Source organism: Garra rufa, chromosome 14 (assembly GCF_049309525.1).
Source record: "Garra rufa chromosome 14, GarRuf1.0, whole genome shotgun sequence".
NCBI lineage: Eukaryota > Metazoa > Chordata > Actinopteri > Cypriniformes > Cyprinidae > Garra > Garra rufa.
The window spans coordinates 42,959,520-42,980,469 of NC_133374.1; the positions used below are offsets into that span (position 1 = coordinate 42,959,520).

A 20,950-nucleotide genomic window follows, 5' to 3' on the forward strand; every position below is an offset into this window, starting at 1 on the left:
CGGTCAGCCAACCCTTGGCCTGTTCTCTGGAAGCCTGAATCGTCTGAGTCGCCCTCCCGGAGGGCGAACGTGCTGCCAGGCTAGTCTAGTAAACAGGAGATCCTGCGTCCGAATCCCAGCGATGCCTTTGGTTGCGCGCCACAATACCGCCGAGCTCGTGCTTTACCAAAAAACGGACGGCGAATGGGGACACAGAGAAGCTCGAGGTTAGCGGGCGGTTTCTCTTGCAACACTACCCTCTCACCTGCTTTTGAAGGATAGCATCCCAGGCTAACGGATCCAACCGAGGTGGCGCCGTGGCTTAGCTGGTCAAAGCGCCTGTCTTGTAAACAGGAGATCCTGGGTTCGAATCCCAGCGGTGCCTTTCCACCGGTGGCTGTCTCTGGCCTCACTGTTGGATGGGAGACCCCAACTACACTGTATATTTTTGAACCGTGCCTCAATTGTGCAAAGACCTGAGGACCTGTCTTTCTGCCCACACAGCGTGCCACTCGGCTGAGCTGGATAGGCACAAATCTGTAAGAAAAGCCCTCAGTGGCCCAGCCTGGCATATTGAACGGCTCTGTGGCGCAATGGACAGTGCATTGGACCCCAGAGGGCGATAGTGAGTTACCAGGAAGTGTTTGGCTGCAGTAGGGAGAGGAAGGCTCTCCTCCATTTTGTGTTAATTTTTGTTTTGTTTTGGCGTTATAAGTGTTATTTGTAAAGTCTTTACATTTTTTTTCTAATTTTTTCCTCCCTACAGCATATGCTGTTGGGGGGGAACGTTTTATTTTTGTTTTTGTGTGTTTAAGCACTTTTTTTTTCGTTTGTTTGTTTTCGTTTGGGTGCATAATGGCGGACGGACGCACGGTAACAGACATGGATACGGCTGGAGGAACGCGAGAGGTTGACGGACACGGATCTGAAATAAGACGACGAGACGGGAATACAATGGATGGTCATAAAAGGATTAACAGGACAAAGATGGATTATTTAAAAGAAGCTACAGTGAGTGTGGATATTTCGAATGTGAACGCGAGGGCGGAGGACATCATAAAAGCAGTGACGGAAAGGATTGGAAAAGGAAACATTTTAGCGGTAAGACCAAAGCAAAACAAAGAATATGAAGTGACTGTAGAAAACGTGGAAGACGTGGAGGCGTTGGTGGAAGGATTAAAAATCAAGGACACGATGTGTGAAGTTAAAAGGCTCTAAAATAGAGACTATGTTGTTTCGTTCATGCACCTGCCTGTTTATATAGACGATCGAGAGATTTTAGAAAAATTGGAAGGGTGGGGAGTTACCCCTATTTCGGGCATCAAAAGACGAGTGTATCCGGGCACGACCATTGAAGATGGAACGAGATTTATTAAGTCTCGTTTTCCTAAGGAGGTTGCCTCTCTCCCATATAGCACAAAGCTAGATACAGCTGAAGGGTTTCAGTATTTCAGGGTGATGCACAGCCATCAGATTAAAACCTGTCGGCTGTGTATGAGCCCTGAACATATCATGAAAGACTGCCCTGACTTTAAGTGCTATAAATGTGAGGAGAGAGGACATTTTGCGAGAGAGTGTAACGCGGTGAGATGCCCGGATTGCCAAAAAGTTTTAACTAAATGCGAATGCTGGTTTGAGCAAGACGTGACTCATATGAACGGGCAGGTGCATGAACGAGACAACGCGTCGGTGGGGGAAGATGACGCTGTGCCAGAACGGAGTGAGGAGGGAGAGGAAATAAACGAAAGTTATGGAGAGCCGATAGAGATGGAAAAACCAAGCGATGATAATTTACAAGGGGTGACAGAGATTGAAGATAAAAGAACTACTGATGGGAACACAGAGAGTATGATGGAGGAACAAGAAAACAATGAACAGTTAAAGGAGATCCAAAATAAAGAGGATAAAGGAAATTCAGAGCAAACGGAGCAGGAGGAAGGACTACTGGAACAAGTGGATTCATCTGAAAGACTGGAAAAAGTGAAGGAAGGAAAAGAGGACTCAAACAGTACATGTGAAGGAAAAGAGAAAAGAACAGCGATCACAAATAGAAGAAGGCGTAAACTCAAGGTAAAACCAAACTTAGAAGGAATAAGGAAAAGTCTTATGAACAAAGAGTTAGGGAAGAACAGATATGAAGTATTAAAAGAGGCAAGTGAAATGGACTAATGATATGGTTTTTTTAAGTGATTTAATTTATTTATTTTTCTTTTATCTTTTAATGGTTTTAAATTGTGTTAGTTTTAATGCAAGAGGACTGATGGATATGGGTAAATTTACGAGAGTACAAGAAAAATGCAAATACCAAGATATTATTGCCTTACAAGAAACAAACTGGAATCAAAATGTGATGTTTGATATTAAGAAGAGGTGGGATGGAGGAGTTTTATATAACAATGGAGATGGGAGATCTGGGAGAGGTGTTGCTTTTTTAATGAAGGATGATGTGTTTAAAGAAAGTAAAATTGTGTATAAGGATTCAATAGGTAAATGTTTAATGATAGAGATGAAATATGAGGGGAAAATTTTGTGTTTAGTAAATGTACATGCACCTGGAGAAGGAAAAGAAAAAAAAGAGTTTTTTTATGTTTTAAGAAATATTGTAAACAAGTACAAGGAAATAATAATGATGGGAGATTTTAATACTGTTTTTAGTAAACAAGATATGGCAGAAGGAATGGTTTTTAAAGGAGATATGGGGAGGAATGAATTAAAAATTCTAATGGAAGAAAATAATATAATAGATGTTTGGAGAGAAAGAAATGAAAGAAAAAAAGGATTTTCAAGGAGACAAATAGTAGGGAATTTTGTATGCCAAACTATAATCGACTTTATTTTATGCAAAAGAAGAATGGAGAATCTTATCGAAAAGATTAAGTACGAGGAAACCAGTTTCAGTGACCATAAGTTTTTATTTTTTTGCTTGGACGGGGGTAAAACGCAACAAGGACCGGGAGTTTGGATTTTAAATACACAGATTTTAAAAGATGAAGGTTATGTATTGAGAGTTAAAGAAATTATAGAGAAGGAAATGGAAAACAAATTGTATAAAGAGGATAAAAGAATATAGCGGGGGAAAACGTAAAATTTCTAATAAAAAAGTTCTCTATAAAATATTGTAGTTTAACACAGAAGTGTAAAAGGTTCAAAGAAAGAGAAATAAAAGAGAGTATGGAAACGGAATTGAAAAAGGATATCAAAGATATAGAAAAGATAAAAGAAATGGAAGAGAAATGGAAAGAAATAGAAGAAAATAAATTTGAAGGAGCGAGGCTTAGGAGCAAAGCAAAATATGTGGTAGAGGGAGAAAAATGCACAAAGTTTTTTCTGATTTGGAAAAAAAGAGAGGAAAAGCTGAAACAATAAAAGAAATAAGGGGAAAAATGGAGAAATTGTAGAAGCAAATGATAAGATCTTAGAGGAAATAAGGTATTTCTATGAGGATTTGTTTAGTGCAAGAGGAGTAGAAAAAGAGGAAGAAGAGAAACTGTTAAAGCTGATAAAAACGAAAGTAAACGAGAAAGATAAAGAAGAGTGTGATCAAGAAATTAGAGAAGAGGAGATCGAAAGAGCAATAGGAGAACTGAATAAAAGGAAAAGCTCAGGAATAGATGGATTGGGAGCTGAGTTTTATGTATGTTTTAAGGGAGGGTTTTAACAATGATTTTAAATGGGGTTTTTAAAGAGATAAAAAAAAAAGAAATTAATGAAAAAACAGGGATGGGGTTAATGAAATTGATATATAAAAGAAAAGGGGAAAAAGTAGATTAAAATTTTTTTAGACCTATTACGATGCTAAACACAGATCTTAAAATTTTAGCAAAGGTTTTAGCAAACAGATTAATGGGGAGTAATACCGAGTATAATTACGACAAACCAAGCGTATGGAGTCAAAGGAAGAGACATTGCGGATATAACAATGAGTATAAGGGATATGATATGGTACATGAAAGAAAAGAAAGAAGAGGGGTATATAATTAGTGTGGATTTTGAAAAGGCTTTTGATAGGGTTGAGCATGAGTATTTATTTGATGTTTTAAGGGAATTTGGTTTTGGAGGGATTTTTTCTAAATGGATTGAGATTTTATATAAAGGTGCGTTAACAAAGATTAAATGTAATGTTTTTTTTAACAGATTGTTTTAAAATTACAAAATCGATTAGACAAGGGTGTCCGCTTTCGGCTCTATTGTATTCACTCGTGGCAGAACCACTATTAATAAAACAGAAGAAAGGAATAATAGGAATAGAAATCGAAAATAAAGAGGTAGAGGGGAAAATCTTTCAATATGCTGATGACACGACAATTATAGTTAAAACGAAGGAAAGTGTTAAAGAGGTCATGAAAGCTTTGAATGAATACTGTAGAGGATCAGGAAGTAAAGTAAACGAGGATAAGACAGTGTATATGAGATTTGGCAAAGCTATGGTTGTAACAGATTGTTTTGATTTTAAAGAAGTGGAGGAAATGAAGATTTTAGGAATTTTAATGGGGAAAAATGAAAAGAAAACAAGAGACGAAATGTGGGACCAGCTGATAATGGAGATAGAGCGGAGGCTAAACTTTTGGAAAATGAGAGCACTAAACTTGAAGGGAAAGGTTTTAATATGGAATTTCTTAATGATATCTAAAGTATGGTATGTTTTATATGTTACTGATATACCGGTGTGGATTGAAAAGAGGCTGAAGAAATGTGTTATGAATTTTTTATGGGACGGAAAACCGCCAAGAATTGCATATAATACGATTCTAGGAGAGGTGGAAAAGGGAGGTTTGTATTTAATGGACGTGGAGCAGCGGAAAAATGCTTTAAGAAAAAATTTCTGCTTCTGCTTTAAAAAAATACTTAAACGAAGAGAATAAAACAGAATGGAAGAAAACAATGAAATACTTTTTGAACAAATGTGGGGATTTTAAAATGGGAGACGACGTATTGTGGATGAAAACTAAAATGTGGATGACTGAAGGACTACCAAATTTTTACCGAGAAATGTTTAGCGCATGGGGAAAGTTTTTATCGAAAATTGAGTATGAACCACGCGGAAGAGAAGCAATTTTAAACCAACCTTTGTTTTTAAATCAAAACGTTTTAAAACAAGGGAAAGAACTGTTTTTTAGGAAATGGATGGGAGTAGGTATCACAAAAATAAGAGATGTCTTATATGAATTTAAAGAAGGTTTTTTAAGTACACAATATATTGTGGACACGATGGAGGAAGCAAAGGAAGAATACAATGTACAGGAATTAGAAAATAAGTATGAAGATATAAAGAATGCAATACCTAAAGAATGGATTGAAAGAGTTAACAATGCAGAAGAAGACTCAAAAGACAAAAACATTTCTGTAAGAGTGGGGGAAAATCTGCATGTGTTTAAAGATTGTACTGTCAGGATCTTATATGCTGTTTTTAGAGATGATTTGTTTAAAGAACCGATTGTAAATAAGTACTGGGAAAGAAAATTCAAAGATTTAAAGAAAGAATGTATATGGAGAAACATGAGAGGGAAATGTGTGGAGATAAAGTTGGAATGTTTAGACATAAAGTGATTTTCACTGACTCTGTTTTATATAAGATTGAAAGAGAACAAACTGCTGTTTGTAAAGTGTGCCAAAAAGAAGTGGAATGGATTTTACACATGTTTTTATACTGTAAAGAATTGGAGGGATTTTTAAAGAAATGTAAAGAAGTGGTTAAAGGTTTGACAGAGGGGTGGGACGAAAATGTAATGGAATGGGACAGAGTGATGATGTTTGGATGGGAAAAGAAGGGAAAAAACAAAAAGTTAATAAACTTATGGATAAGTTTAATGAAAAGTGCAATATGGGAAAGAAGAAATGTGGCTAAAAAAGAAAAAGTGGTTTTAGATGTTTGGACTTTGTTTAAAAGAAAAACAGAACTGTACATTAAAACACTGCATGGGTATTTTAAATGTGAAAACAGATTGAATGAATTTTATCATGTCTTTACACTTCAAGTTTATCAAGTTTTAAAGGATCTTTTGTGGACGCTGCCAGAACGTGAAAACGATTAAATGTGAAAATGATTGTATTTATTTTCTGATTAAATTATTTGGGTTTACAATAACAGTTTTTTTTTTTTTTCTTCCCACGTTTGTTGTGCCTTAAAAGATTTGATGTGGAAACTGACAGAAGATTCTGGAATTCTGAATGTATGTATAAGGAATGTGCAGTGAAAATGTTTTGTTTATGAAAAACTTTTACTTTTATTGTATTTTTAATGTTTGAAATTTCGTAATAAAAAAAAAAAAAATGGATAACGCGTCTGACTACGGATCAGAAGATTCTAGGTTCGACTCCTTGCTTGCTATGATTTTATAATATACACTATAATTTTATATGTTAAGTATAATAAAAAAAAACAAAAAAAACTAACACAACCATACCTGTAGTATTGCGAGAACCACTGTCAATTGAATTGCTCTCTCAGTCGAAAATGGCCTCTACGCAAAGGTTTTCTGTCAGTGAGATTTTGTCACAGGTGTTTTACAGTGAAAGTTGGGGGGTGTTTCAGAGTGTTGTTAAGTAATTACTTTAAGCAACGGTAAACTTTCGTCACCACAACAGAAGACCCGCCTCTCCATTCAATCGATTGGACAATGGAAAAGAACGCGAATGACGTTGGGCATTTTTCCGCTCAGAGTTGATTTTTTTTTTTCAACTTCAGGCGCTCAGAGCGCTCCTGCAAAAACGTGAGGCGCCAGTGGCGCATAAACAGCGTGCAGAACGCACACTGCCACCAGAAAACCATTCAAAAGAGGCGCCTCCAACGGCAAAAACGCGTTCGGTGTGATCGCCGCCTAATCCAAATTTTTGCGTAATGCAGTTTAAAATCTTTTTTTTTTTTTACACAGACAAGGCTTTCACTGACCAGTTTCCATATGGTCTAGTGGTCAGGATTCCTGGTTTTCACCCAGGCAGCCCGGGTTCGACTCCCGGTATGGGAAGGCGGGCTCCTTTTTGCTACCAGTCAGGATTCCTGGTTTTCACCCAGGCAGCCCGGGTTCGACTCCCGGTATGGGAAGGCGGGCTCCTTTTTGCTACCAGTCAGGATTCCTGGTTTTCACCCAGGCGTGCCCGGGTTCGACTCCCGGTATTGGAAGGCGGCTCCTCTTTGCTTGCCTCTTCAAAATGGTTTGCACGTCTTTCTGCGTCGAAATTCATTTTTTGGCCAGCAGTCGAGCTGCAGAAACATAGTAGGCCGAGGTTGGGACCTCACAGATCCGTGCCTTCGATAGCTCAGCTGGTAGAGCTGAGGTTGGGCATTTTTCCGCTCAGAGTTGATTTTTTTTTTCAACTTCAGGCGCTCAGAGTGCTCCTGCAAAATCTGATATGTAATATATGTAAGTTTTAGAACATAACTACAGCCGAAATATATTTAAAGTGCAAAAACTTATCAATATCAATAATCAGTAATATAAATCTTATAAAATATTAATTTGTCATTTCAAAAATGATTTCATTCATTTGGACATCATTTATGTGATAATTACTGATAAATAAAGCATTCAGTAAACACTTCAATGTATGGCAACACTGTAATATGAACTGGGAAGCTTGTGATCATCCTTACTCCCATATAAATGTACAGGAAAGTAGAGAAAACATTTTTTTTTTCAGATAATTTATTGTAAATATACACTCCAAAAACATTGCTTTAAAGGACAAAGAGATAAAATTCCCTTTCACTTCTTTTCTCCTAATTTTTTTCTTTTCTCTCTCTCTTTTCTTTCTTTTTCTCTTTTCCCCCTTCTCCCCTTTCTTCCCCCCCTTAACAGACTATTGTTCCCCAGCTTTGGCGCAATCGGTTAGCGCGTTCGGCTGTTAACCGAAAGGTTGGTGGTTCGAGCCCGCCCAGGGACGTGTGAAATGCCGGTGTTCTGCACGCGCGTCAGGTGTCCACTAACGCCTATGCCATTCTTAGCGTTGCGAGGCACAGCTTTCTCAGGGCGTTTATCCTGTGCACCTTCAATAAGCTGGCTTCTTTTAAAAGAAGTCAGCGGCGGGTGTTTGGTGAACATTTTCACCAGCTCGAGTTTGCTGTGGCATGTGGATTCATTCTTTACTGATGATCTGTCTCTGGGGCTCATCTAGTTGACATGGTATCCGCTGACATTCGGCTGAAGGTGCTGATCCACCATCTGCTCTTGGTACGGACTGGATCCGGGGGACTGCAGTGACCATCTAATCGGAATACAGAATGGATTTGGCGGCTACGGTGACCTCAGAATAAGAACAAACAGACTAATATTAATGTAGATGCAAAAGTTCCATGTTGCCACAGTGTCAGATTGGAGAGGATCTGGTTTTCACAGTCTTGCGTCGATGGCCGTCTAGGTGAAGAGGTCTTCACTGATGATCTGTCTCTGGGGCTCATTCAGCTTGCTATCACCTTGTCGGATCACATCCACGTAGCTGCAAGAAAAGGTCACGACCGTCACCGGTATTCTATCGCAGAGGCAATGTTGTAGCTTGTGTGGTTTATCTGAGGTGTGATCATTGCTGGTTGTAAACTTTCCCCGATATCCCATCGGGATGATTTGAAATACAGTCAGCTTCGACAGTTTTTGCCGGTCTCTCTGGACGCTTCTTGAAAAACAAAGTTTTGCTTCGTTTTGTTGGAGTGGCTGGTTGTTGGTCCTCGTCAAAGAGGTGTCTACAGATCATAGCGTGCCGGAGCCAGAAGATCTGTTGTTTTGTCAATATGCTCTCAAGACTTCGCTGCAGGTATCATTAAACTACAGCACAATCACAGCTCACCGCTACCCATCGTAAACAGGTTGGCCCTGTCTGTTCTGGTGGGCTCTCAGTGGTGCTAAATCATCAAATGAAGAGGACGGGATTCAAACCCACACAAACCAAGGTGTGCCTAGCACAACGGATTAGCCTTGCATCGCCTTAACCACTCGACCACCTCGTCACTTTCCGTGGTCCTTTTATTTAACACTCCCGATTCAGACCATCAGCTCATTAGTAGAGCACTCAGTGAACTGAACTGAGTGTGTCAGATAAGGAAGACACAAAAAGCGCAGAGTGGGGTCCCCAGGACCGAGGATTACTGCTAAAGGAGCCGAACGACGAGGATGGGATTGGAACCCACGCGTGCAGAGCACAATGGATTAGCAGTCCATCGCCTTAACCACTCGGCCACCTCGTCATTTTACGTGACATCTTTTATTTAGCACTCCTGATTCAGATCATCAGTTCATTAGTAGAGAACTCAAAGAACTGAACTGAGTGTGTTAGATAAGGAGGACACACAAAAAGTTTAGCATGGGGTCCCCAGGACCCGGATTAAGGTCCAGTGCTAAAGGAACCGAACGACAAGAATGGGATTCCAACCATTGCACAGAGCACAATGGATTAGCAGTCCATCGCCTTAACCACTCGGCCACCCCGTCCCCTTGCTGACCGAGATAGGCCATGCTGCGGACCTTTTCAGCTGCTGCTGCTGCCGTGCTTTCAGCAGGCTGTTTTGAGCACAGAGGGAATAGTGAATGAGCCGTCTTTTACACACCTCTAATCTGTTCCATAGAAACACGGTGCAGCAACCCGTGGCAGGAGACTGTTTGTGCGGCAGTTTAAAGCTTGCTACCACCTTGTCGGTTCACATCCACGTAGGTGCAGAAAAAGGTCACGACCGTCGCCGGCATTCTTTCGCAGAGGCAATATTGTAGCCTATGAGGTTTGTCCGAGGCGCGATCATTGCTGGTTGAAAACTTTACCCAATATGCCGCCAGGATGACTTGAAATACAGTTATCTTTGGCAATTTTTGCTTGTCTCTCTGGAGGCTTAAAGTTTTGTTGAGAAATATAGCCTTGTTTCGTTTAGGGTTTTTTTTCCTCGCCAAAAAAACGGTCTGCTGATGATAGTGCGCCAGAGCCAGAAGGTTTTTTTGTTTTGTCAATATGTTCTCAAGACAAGTATCGTTAAACTGCAGCGCAATTACAGCTCACCGTTACCCATCGTAAACATGTTGGGCCTGTCTGGTCCGGTGGCCTCTCAGTGGCGCTAAAGCTTCGAATGCGTGTCGAGCACAATGTATTAGCCTACCACCGCCTTAACCACTGGACCACCTCGTCATCCGGCGGGGTTTCTTTATTTAACATTCCTGATTCATGTGCATGTGGATGCATTCTTCGTCTTTTGTTTCAGCCGTCGAGGGCCTGTTTTCCACTGAGGCCCTGCGCCAAACTCCCTATGAGACACAATCGAACGTTAGTAGTAACCTCCGATTACGGCCGAATGTGGATTCTGCTCGGACGACGGGGCACCGGTACATCCTTTGTAGCTTTAGCTTATTAGCCAAACGCTACACCAGTTTGCCATTTCCCATGAAATCATCCTTGATTTCCATAAGAAAGGTGCCCCAAATTGGTGGAAAATCACATCTCAACCATACGCTGTCCAAAGCATTAAACCGCCTTCACGCGGCAAAACAGAACATGTTGTTGGCCCGCACTGCTGGGTCAAACTGCGCTTCCCAAAAACAGATTGGGTCAAAACTGACAGAAGAAATCTCTAAGCCTGCTTTAAGCCCTACCCACGGGACGGGTTGACAGTCTCGCACAACGCGAGAGCCTCAGTTTCGCCTGTGTAATTTGGGGGCCAATGAAAACTGCATCCAACTAAAATTACAAACAAAATTTTAGGACTCTAATGATGTTTCAAATGTAACTTTTCTCATCTCTGTTGTTAGGTTGTAACCATCTCTGAGACTCAAAGTGTCAGAATTCGCCTAAGCTGGTTTTGCAAAATGGAGGTCAAGACTATACTTTCAGGGATCATTTCTATAGTTTCTAACTAAGAAATGTGTTTCAAAAGTGTAGTGTCTCCCAAACTACGATGATGAGCTTTGATACTCTTTTCTGAGCGTGAATCGGGTGTGGAGTAATGGTTTATTTCATATGCTCCAAACCATTGATGAACGTTCTGTGTGGCATTTAAGCAGCATAGAAGAAGAGAGTATGGTCAGAGTGGTCTCTGAAAAATGTAAATATCAGATTAAAAATCTTATAAATCGTTATGATTGAGATTTTTTTTTTTTTTTTTTTTTTTTTACATTTTTCTTGGTGGGTGTCACCATCCTTGATATTCAGAATGTCAGGATAAGATGTCAGCTGGTTCTATCAACTTAAAGTTGCCATAAAATGCATTGAGAGAATATTTTAATTTGTTCTTTGATATCTGCATAGAAGGTATATGGCATAGGAAAGGGCAAACAATCTCCAGAAACGGTTTTACAGGACCATTTACAACTCTAGGATTTGTCCCTAGAATGAAATGCTCTGTTATTGCCTTTTTTGGAAGCTTCATGAATATTAATGAGCTCTGCTCCGATTGGCTGTTTCACAGAGCTGCTCATCTCTATAGCTGGCACATTGATAAAAATATATATTTAATTAGGAGCTCTAGCGGCTTTTAATATGTGGTTTGTTGAATCTGCCGTTTTGTATCGCAGACATTTTAGTCTCAATACTGTGATCCATGTGCTCTGTGTAAAGTTATAATGCAGAGGGAGCGCTTCTTACCACACAAGTTCAGCTGCTTCTCGGTGATACTCTGGATCTGTAAATCATTCGCCATCATCAGCGCAGTTATTTCTCCATCATTCACCATCATCAGCACAGTCATCTCTCTGTTTATGTGGTAAGTGATATCTTTTGTACTGCAATGTAACAGGCTAGCGCTAGCATTAAGCTAACCGTGTCCCTTCAGTGGCTTGCCTTGTTTTACTGATGTACTGACGTTACCGATGATTGGGCGATGCAAATGTTGGAGGCGTAACTATTAACGATCCCGGGACTGTTGCGTAACAGTCGGTGTTATGTTGGAATTGACATATAAATCTAGTGTTTGCAAAAGACCACCGAAATATAGAAGATTTATCCTTATCCTTATATAGATTTATCCTTGATTTCCATAAGAAAGGTGCCCCAAATTGGTGGAAAATCACATCTCAACCATACGCTGACCAAAGCATTGAACCGCCTTCACGCGGCAAGACAGAACATGTTGTTGGCCCGCACTGCTGGGTCAAACTGCGCTTCCCAATAACAGATTGGGTCAAAACTGAAAGAAGAAAACTCTAAGCCTGCTCTAAGCACTACCCACGGGACGGCTCGACAGTCTTGCACAACGCGAGAGCCTCCGTTTCGCCTGTGTCATTTGGGAGCCGATGAAAACTGCGTCCGACCCGGTGAAGGAGACCACAACCAGCCCGGCTAGCTCAGTCGGTAGAGCATGAGACTCTTAATCTCAGGGTCGTGGGTTCGAGCCCCACGTTGGGCGGCTCTGTTGGCGCTCTTTCTTCCCAACAGGGTGGCGGGCTCCAGCGTGCCCATTCTCCGCACAGGCTAAGTGGATTTTGCGAGCTCCGGAAACATCTTTCAAAACAGCCTGTTAGTACGTGCGATTCTAATCCCTTACCCTAACCCTTGCTTTTACAACCGTGATCCCGCGGCAGCAGATGCGCAATGTCTGTCTCTGTGGCGCTACCTGGAGCAGGATCGTCTGTTTCCGCGGCCGTCTCCTCGTCCAATCGCGTCGCTCGCCGTCCATTGTGAGAATGGACGAGAGCCAATCGCGTCGCTCGCCGTCCATTGTGAGAATGGACGAGGCGCCAATCGCATCGCACGCGCTCCATTGTTGAGAGCCAATCGCGTTGCCGAATGAGAATGGACGCAGCCACCCACCGTGCTTAGCTTTATTCTAATTCATGTAAAAAATCAGACGAACGGAACATCTAATAACTTTTCAAAGTAAGTAATGCATGTTTGCTTCTTTCTTCATATGTGTTTACAGTGTTCTCAATTGGTAACTCGTTACGTTTTCGTCCGTCGTTCATCCGTTTTTGTGTGTTCATAAACTTTTGACTCGCGACTTGTGAATGAAACAATGTTAGTTTGCCTCTAATCTTCCTTATTAAACTCCATTTACACCTTCTGAAGTTCAATTTAAATGGAAAAAAAACGTGTTTCAGCTGTAAATGTAGTCATTCTTTATGACAATTTACCGTGTTTTTACTGTAGTGAATCGTAGTAACCATGTTGTGTTTTTGGCTGATCGATTACAACTGTATGAACACAGTCTTAAATTAAAATCCGAATGAACAAAACAAACAAAACCCATTTTCCTTGTGTTTATCTTTATTTACCATGGTTTTACTATAGTGAGAGTGTAGTAATCATGTTTTGTTTTAATGAATTGCCTATAATCTCTCATTTTAAACACAGTTTGCCTGTAATCTTACTCATTAAACTAAATTTACTCGTTCTGAAGTTGGATTTATTTTTCAGCTGTAAATGGTCATTCCTTATGACAATTCACCATGTTATTACCATAGTGAAAGCCTAGTTGTGTTTTTGGCTGATCGATTACAACTGCATGAACACAGTCTTACTATAAATTAAAATCTGAATGAACAAAAAAACGTTATGCTTGTGTTCATTGTCATTTACCATGGTTTTACTATAGTGAAAGTGTAGTAATCATGTTTTCTTTTCATGCCTTGCCTATAATATCACATTAAACACAGTTTGCCTGTAATCTTACTTATTAAACTCAATATAAACAGTCTTACTATGAATAAAATCGTGAATGAAAAAAACACCATGGTTTTACTAATGTCATACCTGCAAACTTGTCGCTTTTCGGCGATAATCGCCGTTTTCATTGTCAATTGGGTCATTCACGTGAATCGTGTAGAACCGGAGAGTTTTTTTAGGAAGGGGGGGGGGGGGGTTGGGCTTGACATCTGGGCCGATCGGAATCTCAACTGAGCTCGCGCCTGTCAAGAGAGGGAGGTGGGGGTGGGCTTGCGTGCCATGTAGGCCATTATTGGACAATTCTTATAAATGACATTTTTCCTGGACCAATCTCAGCGCTTGCTTCAGTATCTTGAAACACACTGCCATCTGTGTTCGCGCCTGTCAAGAGACACCTGACCTAATGTAGAAACTCTGATGGAAATTGAAATGACCGTATGCACGGAGCGTTCTTTAGAACTTCTGCATAAAGATAAGCAGCTCGTAAACTTCCGCTAAAGCTCATTTTATATGTGCTATATATTAGGTGAACACTCTTGAGACTCATCTACTGCCTCGTTCTTATCAGAAACTGAGAAAAATGATAATTGCAACATTATAAACAATGTTAGCGGCGTGAACATTCAGTTTACTATTATTTAACAACATATCATTTAAATGCGGAGCCTGGTAATCCTGTACTCTCTGTATCTGCATAGTTGTACATTTAAATACTGACAGCTAAACACTGTCATAACGTGTTTAGGCTAACGTTAGCTAGCAAGCCATAATTCTCTTCAAGGACATCTTAATCGTATTCTTGATAATCACTAACTTGCCTTCAAAGTCATGAACACATTTTTAAAATCTTATCACAATATTTTAAAGCCTTTATTATTTTCCAACTCTACAGTTGTGAAATAAAATGTACTTCAAGGACTAATTTTTCATTCATAAAAAACTGCATCGGACAAAATGACTTTTCGCAGAAAACGTCTTTTTTTAAAATAATATGGAATTACCCATATAACCAATAGATGGCAGCAGAGGATTATTTATTATGCAGCTGCCTTTTAAACTCCCTATATTTTTCAAGACGGCTTTCTTTTTGATTTATTATACAATATCTAGTATAATAAATTGTAGTACTTGTACTGCCCTTAAGTGTGTGTATGTGTATATATATATTATATATATTATAGCAAGTGCAGAAAGACATTAAGCTCACACACAAACAGCCTATAAGGGTGAATTATTTAAATACTTCTATATAGTTCACTACAAACTACGTTAAATATTGATGCCTGATGGTATAAAAAATAAATAATGCACTCAATGTGAATCGATAATTCCTTTATATTGAAATATTTCATATAATTTAATAACTACATCTTTTAAGTTTTATCTTGAACTGTAAAATATATTAAATAGTTTGTGAATGTTTTTCAGTTTCCCTCCATGGCGTTTGCGTGCGTGTGTGTGTTTGTGAAACCCTTGTCCAGGCTAAGAAGGAAAAAAAATAATGTTTTTCAGTATAATATAATTTGTGTTTTGGTCCTTTTGTTGTTTTTAGTTGTTCTTACTTGAGTTCAAGTCAGACCCCCCCCCCCCCCCCCCGTTCCCCCCCTCCAGAGACTGTCACCTTTTTTTCTCTGATGAGTTTGCAGGTCTGTAATGTGAAAGTGAAATGATCATGTTTGGTTTTCATGACTTGCCTAAAATCTCACATATAAAACACCATTTGCCTGTAATTTTGCATAATAAACACATGTATTCTTTTTTTTTCAGTTTGATTAGGATTTAAAAAATGTTTTGTTGTAGAAATTGTCATTTCTAATTAAAATGTAATGTGATTTTGTGACTTTTGATGTGTGACTGTAGTAATCAAGTGTTGAGTTTGCAGATGGATTACCATTTGTATAAACACAGATAAAAGTGCTCCAAATAATAATTAAAATGAAAACGCAATGTTATATAGACATAAAGGGAGGGTAACACTTTATTTAACATTGTCATTAATACACGCTATATGTAGTTACTATAGCAATAACAGTAAATTATAAATAATTGGATGCAACTAATTATAAACCAAACAAAACACTAGTCTTACCCCTATAGTAACTGCATATGGTAATTTAATATTCAAATACTTATATGCATAATTGTAGTTTAACACCTTTGAAAGTGTAACCTTATTTTGCTTTATTAGTAATAAAATAATGTTTAATTGTTGTAATGGGTGCCATGATTTAGTTAGCTTGAATAGATATGATTGTATCATTATAAATAAATTAAAAACATTTGTGTAGTTGTCCAATACTTGCAAAAATACACATTACTAACTATTATTTCCCTATTATATTTAGATGAGCACTAAGCCAAAGAGCCACAAGGTCATGGGTGATGGCGAGTGGATGGCCAGGTTGAGGACTTTTGCCAGCTCTGGGGTTTTGTCCGTCTGGAGGCAACAGACCAGCGCCACGGCAGCGGAAGTGGTACAACCTCTACCAGAAGGTAAAGTTACCTGTATCTCATTGTAGAATATGAATGTGTACATTATTTGTCAAACATTTTTACACATGACTGTGTTTAATGTTTTTGAAAGAAGTGACTTTTTAAGCCTGCATTTATTTGATCAAAAATACTGGAAAAAACAGCAAAATAACTTGTACTGCATATTTGTATTTATTTTTTATTTTTTTAAATGAAAACTGATATGTTTTGCAGAATTCATTGATGAATAAAAAGTTAAAAGAACAGCATTAATTTCTCTTTTGAACAGTCCTGTATATCGTTAAAGAAGATTTTCTATTTTATTTCTAATGCTGTTCTTTATTGAACTTTTTATTCTTCAATGAATCCTAAAAAAAGTATCACAGATTACATAAAAAAAATACATTAAGCAGCACAACTGTGTCCAACATTGGTAATAAATTAGCTAATTAGAATGATTTCTAAAATGATAGCTAAATATTCAGCGTTGATGACAGAAATAATTTAAATTTAAAGTTTATGGAACTATAAATTTAAACTGTAATGACATTTTACAATATTACTGATGTTTTCTTTATTTTTATCAAATAAATGCAGGATCGATGAACTTCTTTCAAAAAACATTAAAAATAGTAATGTGTCCAAACTTTTGACTGATCCTGTATTTGTGTTTCCTTTTATTATTATTTATATATTTGTTTTTTTCATAGGAGAGCTGCTTGGTGTTGACTACCTCCTGAGTCAGACTGGACAGCCCCTGGTAGTGGACCCTGACTCAGAAGAGACAGAGAACATGCTGGAGGATGTGGATGAAGGTGAGGATGAAGAAGAGGAGGGCTTCAGGGAGGACCAAACATTTGACATTACTGAGTCGAGTCTTACCGATGACCCAAGCTTCTCTCTGTCCTCCACTCAGCCTGATGCCTCCTTCACGCCAGGTGCCTCAGCATCTCCTGACGAGTCTGTGGTATGTAAATATCTTGTATGCATGTATGTAATTTTGTTTCATGTAATATTGTTAAATTTCTAGGAAAATTCAAACTTCACTGTACTCATAATGTTGTTCATTTCTGTTTTTTTTTTCTTTATATTTTTTCTCCCAGGCTTTGGATAGTGCTGGTGTGCTGGACAAAGTGGACAGCCTTGTGGAGTATCTTGTAGAGCTCAGTAATCAGCCATCTTTGGCTCTCACCAACCAGCAGGTCAGTTTCTCTACTTTTTCTTCTTGACCTGTCACATGTTGACACTACCACTTGTTTTGTTTTCTCATTTGCCATGTATTATATGCTCTCTCTGCTTAGGTGGGCAATATAGTTGGCAGAACCTGCTGGATTACGATAAGAAGAGAGTGATGTTTGCTGCCAGACAGCAGAGCAGGCTGGACACAGGTTCACTCCAGGGGTGAAGAGCGTGAAGAGGCATACATTCACCACCGCTGCCCCACTTGCCCAGTGGTCAGATTGTTGTCGCCTGATAGAGACCATTTCAAGCTCTGTGCCATCGATAAGAGTCCAAAAAAGAAAGGGGATAAAGTTTTATTTATCGGTATTGTTTTCTGCTTTCTGTTCTTTTGCACTTGCAATGAATGCACTAGTGCCATGGACATTAAGACAGTTTTATTTAAAAGTATAGTTTTGTTTTCTGTTCTTTAGCACTTTCAAAACATGCACAGGAGTCATTAATATTTTAAAGTTTTATTCATTTGTATTGTTTTGTGCTTTCTGTTCATTTCACTTGCAGTTAATGCACAAGACCGAGCCATGGACATTGGACGGTTTTGTTTATATGTATAGTGATTGATGTGACTGATTGAAAAATAAAAGTTTGGTCATGATCAAATAACTCTTTTTGTTTGTCTTTGTTATAGTATCATTAAACAGTTATACGCCCTTTTAAAAATGTTGATAAATTTGGGGATGATTTAATACATAAATGTACAATTATTTGTACTATAAGTTTTAGAACATAACTACAGCCGAAATATATTTAAAGTGCAAAAACCTTGAATAAAATATCAATAATCAGTAATATAAATCTAATAAAATATTAATTTGTCATTTCAAAAATGATTTCATTCATTTGGACATCATTTATGTGATAATTACTGATAAATAAAACATTCAGTAAACACTTCAATGTATGGCAACACTGTAATATGAACTGGGAAGCCTGTGATCATCCTTACTCCCATATAAATGTACAGGAAAATAGAGAAAACATTTTTTTTCAGATAATTTATTGTAAATATACACTCACAAAACATTGCTTTGAAGTTCAAAGAGATAAAATTCCCTTTCATTTCTTTTCTTCTCATTTTTTCTTTTTTCTCTCTCTTTTTTCTTTCTTTTTCTCTTTTCCCCCTTCTTCCTCCTCCTTCCTTTTCTCCCCCCCCCCTTAACAGACTATTGTTCCCCAGCTTTGGCGCAATCGGTTTGCGTGTTCGGCTGTTAACCGCAAAGGTTGGTGGTTCGAACCCGCCCAGGGACGTGTGAAATGCCGGTGTTCTGCACGCGCGTCAGGTGTCCACTAACGCCTATGCCATTCTTAGGGTTGCGAGGCACAGCTTTCTCAGGGCGTTTATCCTGTGCACCTTCAATAAGTTGGCTTCTTTTAAAAGAAGTCAGCGGCGGGTGTTTGGTGAACATTTTCACCAGCTCGAGTTTGCTGTGGCATGTGGATTCATTCTTTACTGATGATCTGTCTCTGGGGCTCATCTAGTTGACATGGTATCCGCTGACATTCGGCTGAAGGTGCTGATCCACCATCTGCTCTTGGTACGGACTGGATCCGGGGGACTGCAGTGACCATCTAATCGGAATACAGAATGGATATGGCGGCTACGGTGACCTCAGAATAAGAACAAACAGACTAATATTAATGTAGATGCAAAAGTTCCATGTTGCCACAGTGTCAGATTGGAGAGGATCTGGTTTTCACAGTCTTGCGTCGATGGCCGTCTAGGTGAAGAGGTCTTCACTGATGATCTGTCTCTGGGGCTCATCCAGCTTGCTATCACCTTGTCGGATCACATCCACGTAGCTGCAAGAAAAGGTCACGACCGTCACCGGTATTCTATCGCAGAGGCAATGTTGTAGCTTGTGTGGTTTATCTGAGGTGTGATCATTGCTGGTTGTAAACTTTCCCCGATATCCCATCGGGATGATTTGAAATACAGTCAGCTTCGACAGTTTTTGCCGGTCTCTCTGGACGCTTCTTGAAAAACAAAGTTTTGCTTCGTTTTGTTGGAGTGGCTGGTTGTTGGTCCTCGTCAAAGAGGTGTCTACAGATCATAGCGTGCCGGAGCCAGAAGATTTGTTGTTTTGTCAATATGCTCTCAAGACTTCGCTGCAGGTATCATTAAACTACAGCACAATCACAGCTCACCGCTACCCATCGTATACAGGTTGGGCCTGTCTGTTCTGGTGGGCTCTCAGTGGTGCTAAATCATCAAATGAAGAGGACGGGATTCAAACCCACACAAACCAAGGTGTGCCTAGCACAACGGATTAGCCTTAACTACTCGACCACCTCGTCACTTTCCGTGGTCCTTTTATTTAACACTCCCGATTCAGACCATCAGCTCATTAGTAGAGCACTCAGTGAACTGAACTGAGTGTGTCAGATAAGGAAGACACAAAAAGCGCAGAGTGGGGTCCCCAGGACCGAGGTTTACTGCTAAAGGAGCCGAACGACGAGGATGGGATTCGAACCCATGCGTGCAGAGCACAATGGATTAGCAGTCCATCGCCTTAACCACTCGGCCACCTCGTCATTTTACGCGACATCTTTTATTTAGCACTCCTGATTCAGATCATCAGTTCATTAGTAGAGAACTCAAAGAACTGAACTGAGTGTGTTAGATAAGGAGGACACACAAAAAGTTTAGCATGGGGTCCCCAGGACCCGGATTAAGGTCCAGTGCTAAAGGAACCGAACGACAAGAATGGGATTCCAACCATTGCACAGAGCACAATGGATTAGCAGTCCATCGCCTTAACCACTCGGCCACCCCGTCCCCTTGCTGACCGAGATAGGCCATGCTGCGGACCTTTTCAGCTGCTGCTGCCGTGCTTTCAGCAGGCTGTTTTGAGCACAGAGGGAATAGTGAATGAGCCGTCTTTTACACACCTCTAATCTGTTCCGTAGAAACACGGTGCAGCAACCCGTGGCAGGAGACTGTTTGTGCGGCAGTTTAAAGCTTGCTACCACCTTGTCGGTTCACATCCACGTAGGTGCAGAAAAAGGTCACGACCGTCGCCGGCATTCTTTCGCAAAGGCAATATTGTAGCCTATGAGGTTTGTCCGAGGCGCGATCATTGCTGGTTGAAAACTTTACCCAATACCCCGCCAGGATGACTTGAAATACAGTTATCTTTGGCAATTTTTGCTTGTCTCTCTGGAGGCTTAGAGTTTTGTTGAGAAATATAGCCTTGTTTCATTTAGGGTTTTTTTTCCTCGCCAAAAAAACGGTCTGCTGATGATAGTGCGCCAGAGCCAGAAGGTTTTTTTGTTTTGTCAATATGTTCTCAAGACAAGTATCGTTAAACTGCAGCGCAATTACAGCTCACCGTTACCCATCGTAAACATGTTGGGCCTGTCTGGTCCGGTGGCCTCTCAGTGGCGCTAAAGCTTCGAATGCGTGTCGAGCACAATGTATTAGCCTACCACCGCCTTAACCACTGGACCACCTCGTCATCCGGCGGGGTTTCTTTATTTAACATTCCTGATTCATGTGCATGTGGATGCATTCTTCGTCTTTTGTTTCAGCCGTCGAGGGCCTGTTTTCCACTGAGGCCCTGCGCCAAACTCCCTATGAGACACAATCGAACGTTAGTAGTAACCTCCGATTACGGCCGAATGTGGATTCTGCTCGGACGACGGGGCACCGGTACATCCTTTGTAGCTTTAGCTTATTAGCCAAACGCTACACCAG

General features: G+C 39.9%; 8 non-coding genes across 8 annotated transcripts; 7 read left to right on the top strand and 1 right to left on the bottom strand.

Moving 5' to 3' along the window:
- Window positions 1-290: 290 nt before the first annotated feature.
- trnat-ugu (transfer RNA threonine (anticodon UGU)) lies at window positions 291-364 on the top strand. The gene has a single exon. It is a non-coding gene; the product is annotated as a tRNA-Thr (tRNA).
- A 6,508-nt stretch (window positions 365-6,872) lies between these two features.
- trnae-uuc (transfer RNA glutamic acid (anticodon UUC)) lies at window positions 6,873-6,944 on the top strand. Its single transcript has one exon. It is a non-coding gene; the product is annotated as a tRNA-Glu (tRNA).
- Window positions 6,945-8,442: 1,498 nt separating this feature from the next.
- LOC141285606 (U4 spliceosomal RNA) lies at window positions 8,443-8,582 on the top strand. Its single transcript, XR_012338730.1, has one exon. It is a non-coding gene; the product is annotated as a U4 spliceosomal RNA (small nuclear RNA).
- Window positions 8,583-9,648: 1,066 nt separating this feature from the next.
- LOC141285586 (U4 spliceosomal RNA) lies at window positions 9,649-9,789 on the top strand. Its single transcript, XR_012338712.1, has one exon. It is a non-coding gene; the product is annotated as a U4 spliceosomal RNA (small nuclear RNA).
- A 974-nt stretch (window positions 9,790-10,763) lies between these two features.
- Window positions 10,764-10,979, top strand: LOC141285821 (small nucleolar RNA U3). The gene has a single exon (XR_012338946.1). It is a non-coding gene; the product is annotated as a small nucleolar RNA U3 (small nucleolar RNA).
- An 8,107-nt stretch (window positions 10,980-19,086) lies between these two features.
- On the top strand, window positions 19,087-19,226 carry LOC141285607 (U4 spliceosomal RNA). Its single transcript, XR_012338731.1, has one exon. It is a non-coding gene; the product is annotated as a U4 spliceosomal RNA (small nuclear RNA).
- A 480-nt stretch (window positions 19,227-19,706) lies between these two features.
- On the bottom strand, window positions 19,707-19,788 carry trnas-gcu (transfer RNA serine (anticodon GCU)). The gene has a single exon. It is a non-coding gene; the product is annotated as a tRNA-Ser (tRNA).
- Window positions 19,789-20,279: 491 nt separating this feature from the next.
- Window positions 20,280-20,420, top strand: LOC141285577 (U4 spliceosomal RNA). Its single transcript, XR_012338703.1, has one exon. It is a non-coding gene; the product is annotated as a U4 spliceosomal RNA (small nuclear RNA).
- The last annotated feature ends 530 nt before the right edge of the window (window positions 20,421-20,950 follow it).